The sequence below is a fragment of the Myxine glutinosa genome, chromosome 3 (genome assembly GCF_964187855.1).
Source record: "Myxine glutinosa chromosome 3, kmMyxGlut1.1, whole genome shotgun sequence".
In the NCBI taxonomy this organism is placed as follows: Eukaryota; Metazoa; Chordata; class Myxini; order Myxiniformes; family Myxinidae; genus Myxine; species Myxine glutinosa.
Window position 1 is genome coordinate 187,660,456 of NC_136263.1, and position 17,965 is coordinate 187,678,420.

Sequence of the window (17,965 nt, forward strand, 5' to 3'; positions counted from 1 at the left end):
CCAGATGTGATCTGCTTAACAGAAACTTTCCTCCTTCATGATGTCTCTGATGCCTTGGTATCTCTCCCAGGTTACTCCCTCCTCCGGTATGATAGACCTGAGCCTCGTCCTGGAGGTGGGGTTGCTATCTTTATAAAAAACTCTCCTCCTCACTCGCCCTCCACTGCCCTCTCTCCACCTCACCCCCAGGAATACCTTTGGCTACGGCTTCCCCTTCGCTCCCACCTTTTGTTCATATGTGTGTTGTACCGTCCACCAAACAGCGATGACTCAATCTACATCTCACTGTCTGATAATATGGACCAACTTCTATCTACCTATCCCAACTCTCTCTTCCTCATATGTGGTGATTTCAATTGTCACCATGCCAGTTGGCTGGGGGTGGGTACCTCTCTCACCAGCCATGGCTCTTCAGCAAAGGACTTCTGCGACTCACTGGGACTGACACAATCTGTCAATTTCCCGACCCGGATCTCAGTCAACGGAGCATCTTCTCTTCTGGATTTGGTTATGACAAACTTCCCTGAAAATGTCTGCTGCTCTTCTTCTGCTCCAATCGGCTCATCTGATCATGTGCTTGTCAAAGTGGACATCTCTCTGACCATTCTCAGAGAGCCTCCTCAGCGTCGACGAGTCTGGCATTTCACTCAGGCCAACTGGCACGGTCTTCAAGCAGCCATCAATCATCTGGACTGGTCTCCCATCTCTACCGCCTCTGACATCAACTCATCCTGGGAATTCTTTCAAAGTAAATTGCTCTCTCTCATGCACAGATTTATCCCATCTCGTCTTCAGTTGTCATACCCTTCCTCCCGTCCATGGTACACGGAATCTTGTGGTGAGGCTGTTGCCCTGAAACAACTTGCTTTCGTCTCCTGGAAAGCAAATCCAACGGAAGGAAATCTCATTTCCTTTCACAAAGCCCGAAACAAGTGTGTGTCCACCCTCAGGAGAGCCAGGAAACAATATCTCACCATTCTCAAGACCGAACTCTCTTATCTGTCTCCCTCTTCCAAATCCTGGTGGCGTCTGGTCAAATCTGTTTCTGGTGTTTGTTCCCCCTCCATCCCCTCCCTCACCTCAAACGGCTTAACGGCTGACTCCGCACGTGAAAAAGCTGAATGCCTCAACTCTGTGTTTGCCTCTAAATCTTGTGTCCCAAACCCATCCCTCTCTGTACCCACCGTACCCAGTCGTACCCAGCTGCTCCTGGACTCTGTGTCCTTTCCTCCTGACAAGGTGGAAAAGTTTCTGTCAACCCTCGACTCTGATTCTGCAACTGGTCCTGACGGCATCAGCCCACGGGTCCTAAAATCATGTTCTTCTGCTCTTTCACTCCCTCTTTCTGTTCTCTTCACCCTCTCTTTTGCTCAAGGTCATCTGCCATCTGCTTGGAAATCAGCCAACATCACCGCTTTGCACAAAAAAGGTGCAAAAACAGATCCCAGCAACTACAGACCAATCAGCCTTCTCCCAATTATCAGCAAAGTCATGGAATCCATCATTGCTTCAGATATTAAATCTTTCCTCTTCTCCAATGGCTTGATCACAGATCATCAATTTGGTTTCAGACCTGGTCACTCTACTCTGGACATGCTGCTTCTGCTTTCTCAACAATGGATGGAGGTCCTCAACACCAAACAGGAAATTAGAGCTGTCTCCCTTGACATTTCACGTGCCTTCGATACGGTCTGGCACCCTGCTCTGCTCACCAAACTCTCCTCCTTTGGTATCCATGGAAATCTCCACGCATGGCTGCCGGACTTCCTCTCTGGTCGTAGTCAACGTGTGGCCCTGAATAGGTTTCTCTCATCTCCTCCTCCTGTTCAGGCTGGAGTTCCCCAAGGTAGTGTTCTGGGCCCTGTGCTTTTTCTGGTCTTCATCAATGATCTCTCTGACTCTCTTGAAAATCCTCTCTATCTCTTTGCTGACGACTCTACTCTCTGTCGCTCCATTCCTCATCCCTCAGATCGGCAGTCTGCAGCCTCCTCACTCTCTGCAGACCTGGACAAAATCACAGACTGGTCAAACAAGTGGAACATGTCTTTCAATCCTGACAAATCTCACACTCTTACAATGATTCTCCGAAAGGACCGACTGGACAACCCTCCCATCTACTTTCTCAACAATCCTCTCCAAGAAGTTCTGTCGCTCAAGCTTTTGGGTCTCACTATCTGACATGATCTTTCTTGGGAAAACCACATTTCCAAGCTGACCTCCAAAGCCAGTCGCCAACTGGGCATCCTCCGTCGTGCGAAGTCCTTCCTTGGCACACCTGAGCTCCTCACCACATACAAGGCTTTCATCCGCAGCTCAATGGAATATTGTTCCCCCCTCTGGGCTGGTGCTCCTTCCTCACACCTTGCTCGGCTTCACGCTGTTGAGGCCAAAGCTTTCAGAATCATTGGAATCTCCTGCGATGTAGTCAACACCGAGGGCCTTTCACTCACTCACCGCAGGCAGGTTGGTGGTCTTTCTGTCTTCTACCGACTCCTCTCCGGCCTTGCTCCCCCAGCTCTCTCTGTGCTCTGTTCCCCCAATATTCCTTCAGGTCGCACAAGATCTGCCTGCAACCCTCTTATGGTTAAACTGCCAAAGTCTAGGCTCTCTGCTCACCTTCACTCTTTCATTGCCCTTTTCTCCCGCCTCTGGAACAAACTCCCCCACTCCCTTCAATCCCACTCCTCCCTCCAGGTCTTTAAAACAGCTGTTCACCACCATCTCTTATCTTCCCCCATCTAAAACCTTGATCTTTTCTACCCCCGGTAATTCACCCCAGAGTCCTTGCAGTGTTCATATGTTTTATTCCTCTCCCACCTCCCCCCCAAGTCCTCCCGATGTCCCTGCTCTCAAATGTTGTGTTTGTGTCCTTCCCCCTCTTCCCCCTCTCTTTTGTGTCCTTCCCCCTCTCTCCCCATCTTGTCTGCCGCTCCCCTTGTTTTTTGTGTTTTGTGTGTCGGTTTGTCTTTTTGTGTGATTAATGTTAGCTCTTTCACGAGCCTCGATCTTGTATACAAAAAAAAAAAAAAAAAAAGCCCAAATGAAAAGGTAAAATATCAGAAATTGAAGGCTTTTTTTATTTTAAACGATTCATATAAACATCCGTTAAATCATATCACACGCAAATCATCAAAATCTAAACAGTATCTTACTATAATTCACCAAATGTCCCACAGTGATCGATACACTATGATCGTGATGATCGTGGTCGTGAATCGTGATCGATAATCGTGTTCACAATCGCTATGTTGTATGTACTCCCAATACGTGTTTCCTTCAGTTGAAATGGGTTAGAATTCTTTCAAGCAGAGATTCAACCCGTGTCCTTATAAAAGGTCTTTGTCCGGGATCACCAAGTCCGATCGAGTCTGTGCAGCGATCGGTGCAGCTGTTTGTGCAGCACCCGGGAAAAAAACATCCTCACAATGAGAACAATGGACGTTATGCGAACGCGAATATTATGCGGGTGTCCAAACCTGAGAATACTGGAGACCAAAGCTGAAATTGGGAAAACTAAATAGCCTATTTTACTCCTGGGGATCCCAGGATTACCCACACAAAATATCGTTTCGATTGGTTCAGCAGTTTTTACGGTACCTTCGAACAGACAGACAGACATTTGGTGAATTATAGTAAGATTTAATTTGTGATTGGAGTTATGCTGTTTGGAATGAAAAAAGAGATATTGTCATGTATGAAGCTGCAAATATTCACCGTTGTATCCCTACACCGTGACCGCATTGTATCCCTACGCCCCAGCTCGGATGGCGCTGCAGTTAATCAGGCCTGTATTGGCAGAGTCAATAAACGTGTGCTACAATCGATCGTAGTCTGTCGAGATACCTTACATGGCGACGAGGATAAACATCTAGAGCATGACTTCTTTCGGCCATATCGATTAATTCGACCCTCATGAGGGAGATTTTGACACGTATTCTGAGCGGTTGTCTTTCTACTTCGAGGCGAACGGCATCGCGACCGAAGCCCGGATGAAGGCCGTCTTCCTGTCCGTTTGCGGAGGTGAGACGTTCACACTTGTTAAAAAACCTGATTCGTCCTCGGACAATCCAGGAGCTCACTTATGCAGAGCTCAAGGCCGCTTTGAAGGAACATTGTAATCCATCTCCTTCAGTCATCCTGTGTCGGTTTAATTTTTACATGTGCAGACAGCAGCAAGGTCAGTCGATCGCAGACTTCATTGCACACCTCAAAAAACTGTCACATCTGTGTGCGTTTGGGGACACGATTGATGACATGCTCCGTGATTTGCTGGTGGTTGGCATGTCCGATGACCGCACTCGTAGACGCCTGCTTGCTGAGAGAAGACTGACGTTCCAAAATGCCAGAGACACCGCCATTTCCATGGAAAGTGCTGAACGCAACGCCACAAGCATCAGTGCAACTCGCTTATCTGGAACCAGCCCTGCTGTGAATCGGTTGGATCATGATCAGCCAAAACGTTGGAACAAGTCTCTTCGTCAGAAGCCAGTGCAGTCTCAAACACACAACAAATGTTTTCGGTGCAATGGAAAGCACCCTCCGGAGATGTGTCGGTTCAAAGATGCGACCTGCCATTTCTGTTCGAAAACTGGCCATATTGCTCCAGCTTGCATCACTCGCAAATCGGGAAAAGGGAAAGCTGCTGACAAGAAGATTCATCAATTTATCGGTTCAGAGAACCTGAGTTTGACCAGGTGAGCTCTGTTTCCGACAACTCAGAATCGTGTGACTTGCTTCATATTGATTCTCACCATAAGCGGGACCCTCTTCTTGCCACTGTTGTCGTCAACAATCGACCATTGCAAATGGAGGTCGACACTGGTGCGGCCGTCTCGCTCATCAGCCATGCTGTTTTCACAAACCTGTGGAGTGATGCTGACCGACCCCATCTGAAACCTACTACCTATGGACTCTCCACCTATACAGGTGAGAAGATTGTTTCCTGCGGTACATGTGACGTCACGGTGGGCTACGATAACCGTGAGTTTCACCTACCCCTGATCATCATTCCTGGAAAGGGCCCTTCCTTACTCGGCAGGAGCTGGTTGAGCATAATTCGACTGAAGTGGAAAAGCATTCATCAACAGCCAGCCAACGTTTCTCCTACCGCAGCATACACACTCAAAAATGTGCTGGATACGTACCCGGATGTCTTCAAGGATGAGCTTGGAACCTTGAAAGGACATACGGCTAAACTCAGTGTTGACCGGGATGCCAATCCTATATTTTGCAGAGCTCGCCCAGTCCCTTTCGCCCTGCGGGAGCGGATTGACAAGGAACTGGATCATCTTGAAAATCTGGGCATCATCGAGCAAATCCAGTATGCTGAATGGGCGGCGCCCATCGTTCCGGTCATAAAATCGGACCAGTCCATCTGCATATGTGGAGATTATAAAATGACCGTGAACAAGTGTTCTTCATTGGATAAATATCCAATCCCGAGGATCGAAGACCTCTATGCTCGTCTTACGGGAGGCAAGACTTTTACGAAACTCGATCTCAAATCCGCCTATCTACAGCTCCGCTTGGACGAAAATTAGAAACAGTATCTTACCATCAACACACATCGTGGGTTGTACAGGTACCACCGACTCAGTTTTGGAGTGAAATCTGCACCTGGAATTTATCAGCGTGTCATGCACAGTTTGTTTGCCGCCAAACGCAACGTCGTTTGTTACCAGGATGATATTCTGGTTACTGGTCGTATGGACGCGGAACATCTACAAAACCTGGATAGAGTTCTGAAGAAGATTTTGGACTCCGGCCTACGTTTGCGTCGAGACAAGTGCAAGTTTATGGTGCCATCAGTCACGTACCTGGGTCATACGATTGATGCCGAGGGTCTACACCCGACAGATGAGAAAGTCCGAGCTATCAAGGATGCTCCTGCTCCACGAGACGTGACCGAATTGAAGTCATACCTCGGTTTGCTTCAGTTCTATGGTCGTTACATCCAGAATGTGACCGACGTTTTGGGCCCCCTTTATCGGCTTTTGAGGAAAGGAGTCTTCTGGAGCTGGGGGTCCACTGAACAATCAGCATTCCAGACCTCGAAGGATCTGCTCAAATCGTCCAATGTTCTCGTTCATTTTGATCCAGAGAAGGATCTTGTGCTGACATGCAATGCCTGTCAGTATGGAGTGGGGAGTGTATTATCACACGTGATGCCTGATGGTATGGAAAGACCTGTTGCATTTGCATCCAGAACGTTGTCCCCGGCAGAGAAGAACTATTCCCAACTTGACAAGGAAGGATTGGGAATCGTTTTCGGCATCAGCAAATTTCGCCAGTATCTTCTTGGACATAATTTCACGATTCGCACTGATCACAAGCCGCTGATCAGTATGTTTGGTCCAACTAAGGCGACATCTGACACACTACCGCCCAGAATCATCCGCTGGTCCCTGTATCTCGCTGCTTATGACTACACCATATGTTATAAGCCCGGTTCGTCTATCACAAATGCAGATGCCATGAGTCGGTTACCCCTTCCAGAATCCGTTAATGATTCGCCTACACCAGGATCCATTATCGCACTGATGGATCACTGGAAGATTGTGCTGTCGATTCCGGCCAGATCCGCACTCATACTCGACGAGACTCCGTTCTGTCCAGAACTGTCCAGGCTGTACAGCTTGGATGGCAATTGCTACCTGAGGGTGACTCAGCTTTTGCGGCTTTTAAAGCACGTAAAAACGAACTCAGCGTGGAAAATGGTTGCCTACTCTTGGAGTGTCGTGTCGTGATCCCGGAAAATCTGCGTTCCAGGGTCATGGATGAAATCCATGACTGTCACCCCGGGATTGTGAAGATGAAGTCACTCGCTAGAAACTATGTGTGGTGGCCGAATCTTGATGCTGATATCGAACATCATGTTCGACATTGTTACCCCTGCCAGAGCACCCGGAATACACCTGCGAAAGCGCCACTGCATCCTTGGGAATGGCCCAGCGAACCGTGGCATCGCCTACATCTCGATTATGCCGGGCCTATTAACGGCAACATGATTCTAATAATTACGGACGCGCACACAAAATGTATTGATGCCTATGTGACGCGTGGTACTACATCAGCCATTGTCATCGAAAGACTCAGACGCTGTTTCGCCACTCATGGTCTGCCCAGGATGATCGTGAGTGATAACGGTTCGTGTTTTTCCAGTACCGAGTTTGCCGCGTTCACACGTCGGAGCGGCATCAAAGATAAGTTTGTCAGCCCACATCACCAGGCTTCAAATGGCTTGGCCGAACGATCCGTGGGAATCATCAAATCCGGATTGCAGAAACTTCAGGAGGGAACCCTGGAAACAAAGCTGTCTCGTCTCCTGTTCAAATACCGCATCACGCCACAATCAACAACCGGTGCAGCTCCATCTGAGTTATTGATGAAATGACACTTGAGATCGACACTTGACAATCTCAAACCAGACATATCATCAAATGTTTATTAGAGCCAGCTTAATCAAAAGTTGGTGCACGATAAGTCGTCCAACAGTCACTGTATCAACATTGGAGATCCAGTGTTTGCCCGAAATTTTGGTGCAGGTGCGACGTGGCTACCGGGGGACATCTTCGAGAAGCCAGGTCCACTGTCCTGCGTGATTCGCCTGCAGGACGGCCGCGAAATTCGTCGACATCAGGACCACATAACCTACCGTCACTGTCAGTCGATGGAGCCTGCAGCATCGTCACAGTCAGGACAACAGTTCGACCCGCCACTGCCGGAGATCATCGTGGCCGCTCCAGCCGGCTCGGATGCCCCGAAAACCTCTGCGAACGCGACACCCTTCATGGAGACCCAAAGGGATCACCTCGGACTCTGTATCCACTGGTACACCGCCACCCAAAGGGATCACCTCGGACTCTGTATCCACTGGTACACCGCGACCCAAAGGAATCACCTCGGACTCTGTATCCACTGGTACACCGCGACCCAAAGGAATCACCTCGGACTCTGTATCCACTGGTACACCGCGACCCAAAGGAATCACCTCGGACTCTGTATCCACTGGTACACCGCCATCCAAAGGGATCACCTCGGACTCTGTATCCACTGGTATACCGCCACCCAAAGGGATCACCTCGGACTCTGTATCCACTGGTACACCGCGACGCTCGATGCGTGAGAGAAAAGCACCCAACCGGTTGAATCTTTGAACATGTTTTTTTCATGTTGACACATGTTCTATTTTCATGTTGACACATGTTCTATTTTCACGTTGACACATGTTCTATTTTCATGTTGACACATGTTCTATTTTCATGTTGACGCATGTTCTATTTTCACGTTGACACACGTTCTATTTTCACGGTGACACACGTTCTATTTTCACGTTGACACATGTTCTATTTTCACGTTGACACACGTTCTATTTTCACATTGACACACGTTCTATTTTCACGTTGACACACGTTCTATTTTCACGTTGACACACGTTCTATTTTCACGTTGACGCACGTTCTATTTTCACGTTGACGCATGTTCTATTTTCACGTTGACGCATGTTCTATTTTCACGTTGACGCATGTTCTATTTTCACGTTGACGCATGTTCTATTTTCACGTTGACGCATGTTCTATTTTCACGTTGACACACGTTCTATTTTCACGTTGACACACGTTTTATTTTCACGTTGACGCATGTTCTATTTTCACGTTGACGCATGTTCTATTTTCACGTTGACGCACGTTCTATTTTCACGTTGACACACGTTCTATTTTCACGTTGACACACGTTCTATTTTCACGTTGACACACGTTCTATTTTCACGGTGACACACGTTCTATTTTCACGTTGACACACGTTCTATTTTCACGTTGACACACGTTCTATTTTCACGTTGACACACGTTCTATTTTCACGTTGACACACGTTCTATTTTCACGTTGACACACGTTCTATTTTCACGTTGACACACGTTCTATTTTCACGTTGACACACGTTCTATTTTCACGTTGACACACGTTCTATTTTCACGTTGACACACGTTCTATTTTCAAGGTGACACACGTTCTATTTTCACGTTGACACATGTTCTATTTTCATGTTGATACACGTTCTATTTTCACGGTGACACACGTTCTATTTTCACGTTGACACACGTTCTATTTTCAAGGTGACACACGTTCTATTTTCACGTTGACGCATGTTCTATTTTCACGTTGACGCATGTTCTATTTTCACATTGACGCATGTTCTATTTTCACGTTGACACACGTTCTATTTTCACGTTGACACACGTTTTATTTTCACGTTGACGCATGTTCTATTTTCACGTTGACGCATGTTCTATTTTCACGTTGACACACGTTCTATTTTCACGTTGACACACGTTCTATTTTCACGTTGACACACGTTCTATTTTCACGTTGACACACGTTCTATTTTCACGTTGACACACGTTCTATTTTCACGGTGACACACGTTCTATTTTCACGTTGACACATGTTCTATTTTCACGTTGACACACGTTCTATTTTCACGTTGACACACGTTCTATTTTCACGGTGACACATGTTCTATTTTCACGTTGACGCATGTTCTATTTTCACGTTGACACACGTTCTATTTTCACGTTGACGCATGTTCTATTTTCACATTGACGCATGTTCTATTTTCACGTTGACGCATGTTCTATTTTCACGTTGACACACGTTCTATTTTCACGTTGACACACGTTTTATTTTCACGTTGACGCATGTTCTATTTTCACGTTGACGCATGTTCTATTTTCACGTTGACACACGTTTTATTTTCACGTTGACGCATGTTCTATTTTCACGTTGACACACGTTCTATTTTCACGTTGACACACGTTCTATTTTCACGTTGACACACGTTCTATTTTCACGTTGACACACGTTCTATTTTCACGTTGACACACGTTCTATTTTCACGTTGACACACGTTCTATTTTCACGTTGACACACGTTCTATTTTCACGTTGACACACGTTCTATTTTCACGTTCACACACGTTCTATTTTCAAGGTGACACACGTTCTATTTTCACCTTGACACACGTTCTATTTTCAAGGTGACACACGTTCTATTTTCACGTTGACACACGTTCTATTTTCACGTTCACACACGTTCTATTTTCAAGGTGACACACGTTCTATTTTCACGTTGACACACGTTCTATTTTCACGGTGACACACGTTCTATTTTCACGGTGACACACGTTTTATTTTCACGTTGACACATGTTTTATTTTCATGTTGATACACGTTCTATTTTCACGGTGACACACGTTCTATTTTCACGGTGACACACGTTCTATTTTCACGGTGACACACGTTCTATTTTCACGTTGACATATGTTCTATTTTCATGTTGATACACGTTCTATTTTCACGATGACACACGTTCTATTTTCACGTTGACACATGTTCTATTTTCATGTTGATACACGTTCTATTTTCACGTTGACACACGTTCTATTTTCACGTTGACACATGTTCTATTTTCATGTTGATACACGTTCTATTTTCACGATGACACACGTTCTATTTTCACGTTGACACGTTCTATTTTCATGTTGATACACGTTCTATTTTCACGTTGACACATGTTCTATTTTCATGTTGATACACGTTCTATTTTCACGATGACACACGTTCTATTTTCACGTTGACACATGTTCTATTTTCATGTTGATACACGTTCTATTTTCACGTTGACACATGTTCTATTTTCACGTTGATACACGTTCTATTTTCACGATGACACACGTTCTATTTTCACGTTGACACATGTTCTATTTTCATGTTGATACACGTTCTATTTTCACGTTGACACATGTTCTATTTTCATGTTGATACACGTTCTATTTTCACGATGACACACGTTCTATTTTCACGTTGACACATGTTCTATTTTCATGTTGATACACGTTCTATTTTCACGTTGACACACGTTCTATTTTCACGTTGACACACGTTCTATTTTCACGTTGACACACGTTCTATTTTCACGTTGACACACGTTCTATTTTCACGTTGACACACGTTCTATTTTCACGTTGACACACGTTCTATTTTCACGATGACACACGTTCTATTTTCACGTTGACATATGTTCTATTTTCACGTTGACACACGTTCTATTTTCACGTTGACACACGTTCTATTTTCACGTTGACACATGTTCTATTTTCACGATGACACACGTTCTATTTTCACGTTGACACATGTTCTATTTTCATGTTGATACACGTTCTATTTTCACGTTGACACACGTTCTATTTTCACGTTGACACACGTTCTATTTTCACGTTGACACACGTTCTATTTTCACGTTGACACACGTTCTATTTTCACGTTGACACACGTTCTATTTTCACGTTGACACACGTTCTATTTTCACGTTGACACACGTTCTATTTTCACGATGACACACGTTCTATTTTCACGTTGACATATGTTCTATTTTCACGTTGACACACGTTCTATTTTCACGTTGACACACGTTCTATTTTCACGTTGACACACGTTCTATTTTCACGTTGACACACGTTCTATTTTCACGTTGACACACGTTCTATTTTCACGTTGACACACGTTCTATTTTCACGATGACACACGTTCTATTTTCACGTTGACATATGTTCTATTTTCACGTTGACACACGTTCTATTTTCACGTTGACACACGTTCTATTTTCACGTTGACACACGTTCTATTTTCACGATGACACACGTTCTATTTTCACGTTGACATATGTTCTATTTTCACGTTGACACATGTTCTATTTTCATGTTGATACACGTTCTATTTTCACGATGACACACGTTCTATTTTCACGTTGACACATGTTCTATTTTCATGTTGATACACGTTCTATTTTCACGATGACACACGTTCTATTTTCACGTTGACATATGTTCTATTTTCACGTTGACACACGTTCTATTTTCACGTTGACACACGTTCTATTTTCACGTTGACACACGTTCTATTTTCACGTTGACACACGTTCTATTTTCACGTTGACACACGTTCTATTTTCACGTTGACACACGTTCTATTTTCACGATGACACACGTTCTATTTTCACGTTGACATATGTTCTATTTTCACGTTGACACACGTTCTATTTTCACGTTGACACACGTTCTATTTTCACGTTGACACACGTTCTATTTTCACGTTGACACACGTTCTATTTTCACGTTGACGCACGTTCTATTTTCACGTTGACGCATGTTCTATTTTCACGTTGACGCATGTTCTATTTTCACGTTGACGCATGTTCTATTTTCACGTTGACGCATGTTCTATTTTCACGTTGACGCATGTTCTATTTTCACGTTGACGCATGTTCTATTTTCACGTTGACGCATGTTCTATTTTCACGTTGACACACGTTCTATTTTCACGTTGACACACGTTCTATTTTCACGTTGACACACGTTCTAGTTTCACGTTGACACACGTTCTATTTTCACGTTGACACACGTTCTATTTTCACGGTGACACACGTTCTATTTTCACGTTGACGCACGTTCTATTTTCACGTTGACACATGTACTATTTTCACGTTGACACACGTTGTATTTTCACGTTGACACACGTTCTATTTTCACGTTGACACACGTTCTATTTTCACGGTGACACACGTTCTATTTTCACGGTGACACACGTTCTATTTTCACGTTGACACACGTTCTATTTTCACGGTGACACACGTTCTATTTTCACGGTGACACACGTTCTATTTTCACTTTGACGCATGTTCTATTTTCACGTTGACACACGTTCTATTTTCACGGTGACGCATGTTCTATTTTCACGTTGACACACGTTCTATTTTCACGTTGACACACGTTCTATTTTCACGTTGACACACGTTCTATTTTCACGGTGACACACGTTCTATTTTCACGTTGACACACGTTCTATTTTCACGTTGACACACGTTCTATTTTCACGTTGACACACGTTCTATTTTCACGTTGACACACGTTCTATTTTCACGGTGACACACGTTCTATTTTCACGGTGACACACGTTCTATTTTCACGTTGACACACGTTCTATTTTCACGTTGACACACGTTATATTTTCACGTTGACACACGTTCTATTTTCACGTTGACACACGTTCTATTTTCACGTTGACGCATGTTCTATTTTCACGTTGACACACGTTCTATTTTCACGTTGACACACGTTCTATTTTCACGTTGACGCACGTTCTATTTTCACGTTGACGCACGTTCTATTTTCACGTTGACGCATGTTCTATTTTCACGTTGACGCATGTTCTATTTTCACGTTGACGCATGTTCTATTTTCACATTGACGCATGTTCTATTTTCACATTGACACACGTTCTATTTTCACGTTGACACATGTTTTATTTTCACGTTGACGCCTGTTCTATTTTCACGTTGACGCATGTTCTATTTTCACGTTGACACACGTTCTATTTTCACGTTGACAAACGTTCTATTTTCACGGTGACACACGTTCTATTTTCACGGTGACACACGTTCTATTTTCACGTTGACACACGTTCTATTTTCACGGTGACACACGTTCTATTTTCACGGTGACACACGTTCTATTTTCACGTTGACACACGTTCTATTTTCACGGTGACACACGTTCTATTTTCACATTGACGCATGTTCTATTTTCACGTTGACACACGTTCTATTTTCACGGTGACACACGTTCTATTTTCACGGTGGCACACGTTCTATTTTCACGGTGACGCATGTTCTATTTTCACGTTGACGCATGTTCTATTTTCACGTTGACGCATGTTCTATTTTCACATTGACGCATGTTCTATTTTCACGTTGACGCATGTTCTATTTTCACGTTGACGCATGTTCTATTTTCACGTTGACGCATGTTCGATTTTCACATTGACGCATGTTCTATTTTCACATTGACACACGTTCTATTTTCACGTTGACACGTTTTATTTTCACGTTGACGCCTGTTCTATTTTCACGTTGACGCATGTTCTATTTTCACGTTGACGCATGTTCTATTTTCACGTTGACACACATTCTATTTTCACGTTGACACACGTTCTATTTTCACGTTGACACACGTTCTATTTTCACGTTGACACACGTTCTATTTTCACGGTGACACACGTTCTATTTTCACGTTGACACATGTTCTATTTTAACGTTGACACACGTTCTATTTTCAAGGTGACACACGTTCTATTTTCAAGGTGACACACGTTCTATTTTCACGTTGACACATGTTCTATTTTCACGTTGACACACGTTCTATTTTCAAGGTGACACACGTTCTATTTTCAAGGTGACACACGTTCTATTTTCATGTTGACACATGTTCTATTTTCACGTTGACACACGTTCTATTTTCAAGGTGACACACGTTCTATTTTCAAGGTGACACACGTTCTATTTTCACGTTGACACATGTTCTATTTTAACGTTGACACATGTTCTATTTTCAAGGTGACACACGTTCTATTTTCAAGGTGACACACGTTCTATTTTCACGTTGACACATGTTCTATTTTCATGTTGATACACGTTCTATTTTCACGTTGACACATGTTCTATTTTCATGTTGATACACGTTCTATTTTCACGTTGACACATGTTCTATTTTCACGTTGACACATGTTCTATTTTCACGTTGACACACGTTCTATTTTCACGTTGACACATGTTCTATTTTCATGTTGATACACGTTCTATTTTCACGTTGACACATGTTCTATTTTCATGTTGATACACGTTCTATTTTCACGTTGACACATGTTCTATTTTCACGTTGACACATGTTCTATTTTCACGTTGACACATGTTCTATTTTCACGTTGACACATGTTCTATTTTCACGTTGACACATGTTCTATTTTCACGTTGACACATGTTCTATTTTCACGTTGACACATGTTCTATTTTCACGTTGACACATGTTCTATTTTCACGTATTTTCATTATTCTCATAATCGTTTGCACACATATTTTCACATGTTTTGGAAATGTTGCTTTTGAAATGTCAATTCTGGAAATCTAGCACGTATTGCTCTTGGTAATTTTGGACTTAAAGGGGAGGATGTCATGTATGAAGCTGCAAATATTCACCGTTGTATCCCTACACCGTGACCGCATTGTATCCCTACGCCCCAGCTCGGATGGCGCTGCAGTTAATCGGGCCTGTATCGGCAGAGTCAATAAACGTGTGCTTCAATCGATCGTAGTCTGTCGAGATACCTTACAGATATCGAGTTCAAGTGAATGACGGAATGCCGTGACGGTTTCTAGTTTCCAAACGTGAATTCGCGGATCGCCAAATGCAGATTCGCCATTGACTGGGTATGGAACACACGTACCCGTTTGTTTGCGAACGGGTACGTTTTTGATGGAAGTCCTTCACGAATTTGCTGTCCATGTCTGACGTGCGACTGAAGGTGCTCCAGGAATGTGGAATTTATTGGTTTCATGCTTTAGCATTCACCGTTTCTGCATTGTCTGTTTGTTCATGGCCTCCTACCCGTGCGTGGCGCGGGTACCTCACGAGTATTAAAAAATACAGGAGGAGAGTCTTTTACCGCAGACGGCGCAGAGTGAAGAAAAACCTTGGTAAGGTCAGTCCTAGTCTTCTTCTTCTTCTTCTACTTTAACGATCACAATTAGTATTACTATTAGTATTAATATTATTTCCACTTAGGGTTTGCTGCGGCCAGGGAGAGTTTGCCCCAAGTCTTTCACGAACCGCCCGGTCTGACCTTCGACGAACTAATTAATTGGGGCAAGAATTGGGAATTACGTCAGGATGCCGGCGATAGCTCGTCGACTCTTTGTATAGGTTGTCCTGGAATAGGTAAGGTCCACCAAGGTGTGTCAGGAAACAGGACGGACATTGACAGGCGTGAAATTTTCCTTCATATTTGCATACATAATAAGTAGACGGCCCTCAATTTAATTTGTCGGCGTTTTGTTGACTGACAAACGTCCATTGATGCTGTGCTTTATTACACAAATATTGGTTTTCCGGACTCGTCTTGTGTGCCAGTACTGTTTATTTGTACAACGCAGCCATGGGTGTGTTCCGTTAGTAAGCAGCTTGCTATCGCTCGCTAAGCGTCTCGATCAAGCACTCCAACGGAACTGAGTGCTTGGCACCGCTCAACAACATGGCGGTCTCCATGTAAATGAAACGGAAAAACAAATACGACATTGGTGATTGGAGTCAACAGAAGGAACCTGAATAAGCAAAGATGGAGTCATCAGTGTTGTGATTGGTACTACGTACTACGGAGTGACGTCTGGGGGCGTGGCTTTTGTGGTTGCTTGAATGCTTGCTCCACGTCATGATGGCGGTCTGTTCTGTGAGAGCTTGGTGTCGTCTTTAATAAACAACTTGATTCAAGGAGAGTCCAGAACTTACTACATGTAATGTGGTAGGAAGAAGGGGTCCCCATGCACGTAGTTGATATATATTTTAAACTTACATTTTTGGAATCCTCAAGGTGTCTCGTAAACGAATTTTCATGTTCCCAAGACGAAATATTGCCCCATGGGGTCCGTTGGCTGCCATCTTTGATTTCCGATGAAAATCGATAATTGGCATAACTTTTGAACTAGACATCATACAGAGACAAATGACCCCATTTTACCGGCTAATTCTGGCTTGAGGAATCGTTTGAGAGGGTTATTTCCATGATTTAAACAAGTTTAATACAATAAAACTCGAAAAGTATGCTAAAAATCAATAAAATTTACACTCAAAATCTTGCCAGAAGTCTAACTTCAAATATACCAAACTATAAGATGTCCAGGAATACTGGAAATGATACTAATTGTGAGTAATTCGGGTTAAATAAGATAATATAACACTATGAATTCAATAAATGAAAATGAGAAGGAAACTATGCCACTAATGTTCTCATCTTGCACGACAGGTCAAGCTTCAGAAGCGGTAAGCAATGTCATTTTTTCATCACACTACTGTATATCTAATTATCGTCATTGAGTAGCTCCTCATAATCAATCTCTTGCTCCCTTTCGTCCTCTTCATCCTCCTCCACCTCCTTCACCTCCGGGGAAGCAGGAGCACCAGACGCCAGGCTGTAGAGATGGTCCTTGTCGACCAAGGAGAAAGGATTGGTGACGTTGCGAATAGCAGAGATGGTACGCTGAACTGCCTCCTCAGACTTCTTCATCTCAGCTCTCTCCAGCTCACGGTGTTTTCCAGCCTTCGGACAGTCCGGGTCGTCGATTAAGCCACACATCTCTAGCATCTTCTCAAAGTACTGAGCACGGGTTGACGTCATACGGTCTTTGGTAGGCACCGAACATGGAGAAGAGCCCTACGAATCCACCTGGAGAGATAAATAATGGAGTGATAGAAAATATTTTCAGACTAACTTTCATCTAAAACACCAAAGTAGTAATAGTATTTCAGTACCTGCTGACTTGGCCAACTTCATGAAGATCTCCTCCATCATCTTGTCCACTGCGCTGAGAGCACCAGGAATGTGAGACCGTGCCACCACAATGCCACCCTTCTTCAGCAGCTCCTTGGCTCCATCATGAGACTGATTGATATTTGTCAGGAAAACCTCCAGCCACACCAAGTACCTGTGGACTGTGGAGGGATAGAAAGGATGCAAGTTACTATTTCATCACGACTACAAATCAGATAATGAAATCATTTCTACTAGTTTACTCACCATACCAATTTTAAGATGCACATTTTAGGCTGAAATGACATTTACCTGGAGGAGTTTGGCCCATCGTAAGCAAAGAATAGGTCTGCCATATCCCGGTTGCACTTGTGGAAGGGGGCCAAGTTGTTAGTCTTCACAGAATACTGCAAGATTAGGATCAGACGGGTATGGTCTATCATGCTGAGCCAGAATGTAGCGGTCTTGCCGAGGTGGCCGGCGCGCACCTTGTCTTCATAGGCCACATACTTCTCAAGGATGGTGAGAGTCTAAGGGTCCTGCAAAGTAAGGTCG

General features: G+C 43.9%; 1 long non-coding RNA gene across 1 annotated transcript; it reads right to left on the reverse strand.

Annotated features, from left to right (window-relative positions):
- Positions 1-17,206: 17,206 nt before the first annotated feature.
- On the reverse strand, positions 17,207-17,804 carry LOC137422971 (uncharacterized). Its single transcript, XR_013622915.1, has 3 exons — positions 17,723-17,804; positions 17,413-17,592; positions 17,207-17,326 (listed from the first exon to the last, which is right to left on the reverse strand). It is a non-coding gene; the product is annotated as an uncharacterized LOC137422971 (long non-coding RNA).
- Between the last annotated feature and the right edge of the window lie 161 nt (positions 17,805-17,965).